Source organism: Podarcis pityusensis (assembly GCF_964106645.2).
Source record: "Podarcis pityusensis genome assembly, chromosome: 5".
Classification (NCBI taxonomy): Eukaryota; Metazoa; Chordata; class Lepidosauria; order Squamata; family Lacertidae; genus Podarcis; species Podarcis pityusensis.
The window spans coordinates 25,434,214-25,440,074 of NC_138032.1; positions in this window are offsets into that span (position 1 = coordinate 25,434,214).

The following is a 5,861-nucleotide window of genomic DNA, read 5'->3' on the forward strand; positions in this document are numbered from 1 at the left end:
TTCAAACAGTCGAGTCGTCTTTAGTGCTAGCCCTTGTGGCTGAATAAAAAAGGATGGTCCAATTTCTATTGAGCTGAAAAATCTTTGAAGTGGGAGTTATTATCTGAGAAATTCCTCCTCGTCGCCCTAACAACGCTGATGAAACGTAAAAAGGTTCTTTGTCAGCGATTTGTTCTCCCCTCTGTCAAACTCCCTCTGCCCCGTTAGCTGGGACCGTTTCTAAAGAGATGGAACCAAACTTCTTAAAAGATAACGTTGGGATGGAGACAGAAAATGTCCCAGTATACAATCAGATACATACATCTACCTACGTCTGTCTGCCTATGTCTGTCTAGGTAGGTGGAGGGGGGCGTGTAGCTCTAGGGTGGGGAGGGGGGAGGGGAAAACGAGAGGGGGGTGGAGAACGAGAGCGAGAGAGGATCCCTTCTGCTTTCCGAACTTCTCAGCCCCAGAGGAACTGCCCGACTGGATCTTCTATTCCGAACTCATTTGCTTGAATTCTGCCCAAGCCTTTGTTCTTTGCACAAAACCCAACTTCCTACGAACGCCATCCATGAACACCAAGTCTGTAGCTGCTGAACCTCGCTACCCTCCCATTATCCCAATATAAAGAATGCAACAGCTCGTACATGCCTTTATTGCAGGCTCGGCTCGTGTTAATGCTGAGACTACCTATTAAAAAGCACGTTTCTCTACTGCAGTGCACTAAAATGGTTACGCCTTCAAAGCGATGGCTTCCATATGTCTCAATGTTTTATTGTTAGCGAGTGGAAAGAAAAGTAACAGCATCCCACTCACTCCGCAACTTGGTACTCTCAATTGGGAGGAAAAAACAACAACGCCAAACTCAAGAGTCCATAGATGTCTTTGGGAATGAGATAGTGGCTTGGAGAATACACTGCTCACCAGTTTAGCATTTCTGCCACACTGGTAGTTTTGGGTCCCCATGAAATGGTAGCATCGTTGTTGGGCCCTCTTTTGTCGCAGCCAAGTGCCGAGTGTAAACTATTGGCAGTGATCCCAGTAAGTTTTTGTTGGCTCAGAGGCTGAGGAAAGAAGAGTGGTTTAACTGGTGCCTGTTTATTGGAAGATACTGGGCCTTGCATTATGGAGGCCGCCTTAGGAAGTGTAATTCGCAGACACCCTGTCCATACCTCAGTTAGCAGAAGGATTTGTCGTTTAAACCAATTGTACATCATCAGTTCCAATCCATATGTGAAATAAGTCCTAGTGAAATAAATAATAATGACTTTTATGTATCGTGTTTAGTTTTGAAATGTTTCCAGCGGGACTCTGTGGTCCTAAACAATTTCTGAAGTAATAAGCTTCTTTGAAATAAATGAGATTCATCTTAAATTTAGGCATTTATTCAGGATTGAGGCTTAAATAGCACTTGTCTTAATCAGAATGAAAAATATAGAGAGAAGAAGAAACACAACGCAACTCCCACCCACCCACACCATAGTATTAGGGCAATACTTTTATTAGGCCAACAAAAATGTCACAAAATAGTGAGAAAGTTTTTGAGATCTCCAAAAGTTGAGACTTTAGCAAAACGGAGTGGGGGGGGGGGGAGAGAAAAATCGTGGCGTTGGTATCATTCTTTAAAGGGGGTGTGAGAAAAGATAGCGGAGTAAGGATGACTCCTAATGAAGCTTTCATAGGAGTAAGCCCCATTGAAAACAGTGGGACTGTAAGGCTGCAATCAGATACACATTTACCCGGGAGTAAATGTAAATCCCATTGAACTCAGTGTCACTTACTTCTGCATAGATGGTATAGGTTTAAAAAAAAGGGGGGGGGGGAGAGGTTCTCCTAGGAACTTTCCAAATTTCAGGTTACATCTTCTAAGATGATTGGGTAAGAAAACACACAATGGATGATTCCTCACCATTGAATACAGGAACTTCAGTATATAAGGGTATCTCATTTTTAAAAAAACTGATTTCAAAATCATGTGTCGTTTACAAGGAAGATTATAATCCAAATTCAGTTTCCAATCTACCAATAGATGCAGTTTTCCACCAGGGATTTAATGTTTCTTTATTTGAAAAGGATATTTGTACAAATTCTGCGTAGTGTTATTGTATCTTTAAATATTTACGAAGCTTTGGTGCTTCTTTTTATAAAGATGAATTAAAATGTTTTATTTTTCGCCCTAGCGTGCTATTTCTGAAAGGTTTTTTTTTTAACAATCCCCTCCTATCACTTGTACACCAAACAGCAAAAGGAAAAATCAATTCTACGCAGCAACCATGTATAATTTGGGTCGGTTTCTAATGCGATGTAATGGCAATTATTGTTGTTGGAATATTATGGACATGTTATGGATTTTTAAATAAATAAAAAACAAACGAATATTGGATGAAAACATCATTGCTATCTGAAAACTCAATCTTATGGAGAAATAATTTGTACTTTTAAAATAAAGCCCTCCATGAGAAATATAAAACTTGCTTCTTTGTGATTAAATTCGTCTTTACTTTTCTCTTTTCTCTCCCCCCCCCTTTCCAGCTGATTCTTTGAAAATCAAGTATCCGTTGTGGCTTCAACAATGCCCCTAGAAAATGATAAACGATTCTCTCAAGTTAGGGTTGGAAAGCTATGGTGCTCAAGAAATGGTTTGGCGCAGGAAAATAATATCTGCTTTCTACTACACTAGTGTTTTGTTTTTATAAATATTTCCAGAACTGCGGGGGTGGGATTCTCTTGTTTTTAAGACGTTAGTTCACTGGCAGATAGTAATCAATCCCTTTTTCAATGTGAATAGTCCATAATGAGTCCCCTCAAATTTCTCCGCCTTCCCACAACTGTATATATCTATCTATCGAACGCTGCTAGCTGTCTAAGCCTACTACTGCGTTTTGCTGCACATGCGCATTGTGCAAGTCGTTGATTTGCCTTTCTCCTGCTTGGAAATATTATCAGTGCAAGACCGGAATCCTATGCGCGCTCACTCGACAGTAAGTCCCGTCGAAATCAGTTGGAGCAAGCAAGTTATATATAGGATCGGGCTGTCATTGCACTAAAGAAGGACAGGTCACTAAAATCAGCGAGACTCACACCCAAGTAAATGGGTGTGATGGCTAGCGTCTGTAGCACTTCCTTTTTGCTGGGAAGGAAGGTGTGCTTATACAAACGGTGCCTAGATCTGAGTAAAGTTGGGATAGGGCGATTGGTTGACTGCCCAGTCCTATGCGTGTTCGGAAGCAAGTCCCCCTGTGCCACTCGCTAGCTTCTATCCCACCTTAGTTGTGTTCCTCACACTCCTTGCTTGCATTCTTCACAACCAGCCCGTTACTATGCAACTACAGAGAAGCCGAACTATATGACCAAGGTGGGGTAGAGGAAGACCAGGTTAGTGGAACGTGGGAAAGGAGATCAAGGAAGTGAGGGGAATGTGGGTTGTTCTACAGACGGTAAGGTTGGCGGGCAGGAAACAGGACGACAAAAAACAAAACAACGCCCCCTAACCCCAACCCAACGCTGGAGAGTCGGTGACTATTAAAGCCAAGAGTTATATGGCCCCTAATCGCAGACAGAAGCCCTGTAATCATCATTACACTCGGCTGTAGTCAGCAAGACATGGAAGGTTCCCTCGGACAACATGGGGAGAGACGTGTGGGCAGGCTTCCCTGCTCTTTCTATAGACGCTGCTGCCTTTTTCTTCATTTAATGCTGACAATCCATTTCGGATGGCTTCCTCCCCTGTTGCTTTCTAGCATCGATCCCCATGCAAGCCCCTGCATTGTGCGGACGCATTAATTAAAGACCATTCATTTCACAAAAGGCCATTTGTATCTTTAGGAAATGAAGATTAGAAATATGAATCAGGACGGCCGAGCCCCGTTTCCGCCCAGGCACACTATACAAGGGAGAGGGGCTGGGGGGGGGGGAGGCAGGCAGAAGAAGAAAGGACCTTCGGGGTCTTTGCAACCTCCTTTAATTGAATGCCCATAAAAACGAATGGCCCGCGCTTCTCTCTAGAAGTATATGACCCGGGGGGTGGTGATGATCCGCCCTCGCCGCCCGGCTTCTTGCGTAGAGACGGTTAGATTCGAAGGTAGTGTCAGGGAATGCCAGGCGGAAGCTGGCCCTCCGGTCTTGGTTTGGTTCCTGGAAAGACATTTCCGCTTTCCGAGTAAAGGACCAGGAATGTTTCAGAAATGAAAGTTTTGCCAGGAGGAACACAATGGACACTTTGAGGTTAGAGGTTGCGAGCCACGATTTAAGTTGACTTTGTGCTAAAAGTTCCCTGCGCTTTTGGGAGAAACGCTGTACGTATAGTGTGTTACGTGGAGATCCAGAGAAATTAATGCCATGTTCGTTTGCAGGCATACAACATAGCTTCCATGAATTGCTCTCCTGAAATCTTTGTTCGAAACAACTCTTGAAATCTACCAGGGGTTGATGGGTCACAGACTATGGTCGTGTCACTACAGAGTGAAGGAGTACCCTCTCGTCTTCTTGCCGGCTTCCCATACAATTCAATGGGGCTTGCACAAGAGGCACCTCCGGTGGATTGTGTTTTACACATTTTCAGGCCCGGTATATTCACATCCAGTAGCTAGCTACACCAAATGGAAACGAGGGGCAATGTCGTCTATGCTGAATAGGCACTCCGAGGGCCAGAATATTGCATTATGTCAACGAGAATAGAGAGATTTGAAACCTTAACGCTTAACTTTCTAAGTGGTACTGACCGCTAAGCACACACACATGAGAATTTGGGAGGCAAGCCTAGGCTGGATTTCATGTAATGTGCTCAAAGGATGGGTCCAATGAGATGACTGGGTATTACAGGTCAGATAGATACACGCTACAACTGGTGCACACAGTCGCGTGAACTTAGCATCATGGCGTTCCCACGAACATCAATCCTGTTGTTGGCATCATAACCAAAGGAAGAAGTAATAGAAACCAGAGTAAAATTAGGGAATTAAAGGTAATCGAGTGTCCTCTCCTGCTTTTACTCCCCACTTTTCTCATGCGCACCAGAAATATCCCCAGTTTCACTTAAATCCCAGCATGTTATCTGGGTCATATGTTCATTTGCTTACACTCACATTATTTTAGGTTACCTTCTGAGAATGGTGTTTTCCAAATGAAGGCGAAAATGCATGGAGGCATGCACACACCTATTTAAAGCACGTTCTTCCTTTGAGCCTCATGCAACCTCTTAACCAAAGAGTAAGTCTTCTTTTGATAGAAAAGAATTCATTTTGATATAATATAATCCCTATTCCATAGAGATAGGATGCAGAAATGATACATCATCGGAATTTTTTTATTCCCTTCTTCTAACTGGTTTATTCAAAAGAACTGCTGCAACCTTTGCAAAGGTGCAAAATGTTTCCTTTCTTTCTATGCATGTTCAGGAACTAAAGAAAGTTCGAGAATTGTGCAGTTACAGTATGTGGTAATTAGTTCTTTTAAAAAAGCACACAGAGAGAGTGTGTGAAAACAATGCAAAAATGATCAGCATTATTATAAATGTTTTATTTTCACGGATAGATCCTGAATGATATTTTGAAAGAGCAGTTCCTACTTTTGCAAATTAACCTTTGAACCTTGGCTGAATCCCTTTGCCACTGCTACGTCAGTAGCATTCAAAATGCAGTTTGAAGAAGGTAGGTTTACTTTTTCAAAACTGTTTCTGCACATCTTTCTTCCTCTTAAGAGCAAATAAATCGATGAAGATTGCAGAACGTGCAAAACTTCTAGCAAGTTCTTGGGGGGGGGATTGATTCAAAATATTTCATGTGACGTTTCCTAAACATGGGGGTGGAAGAAAACTTTCGATCAATGCATAAATTTGGAAAATGCATTAATTTGGAAAATTGCTGAATGATCCAACGTCT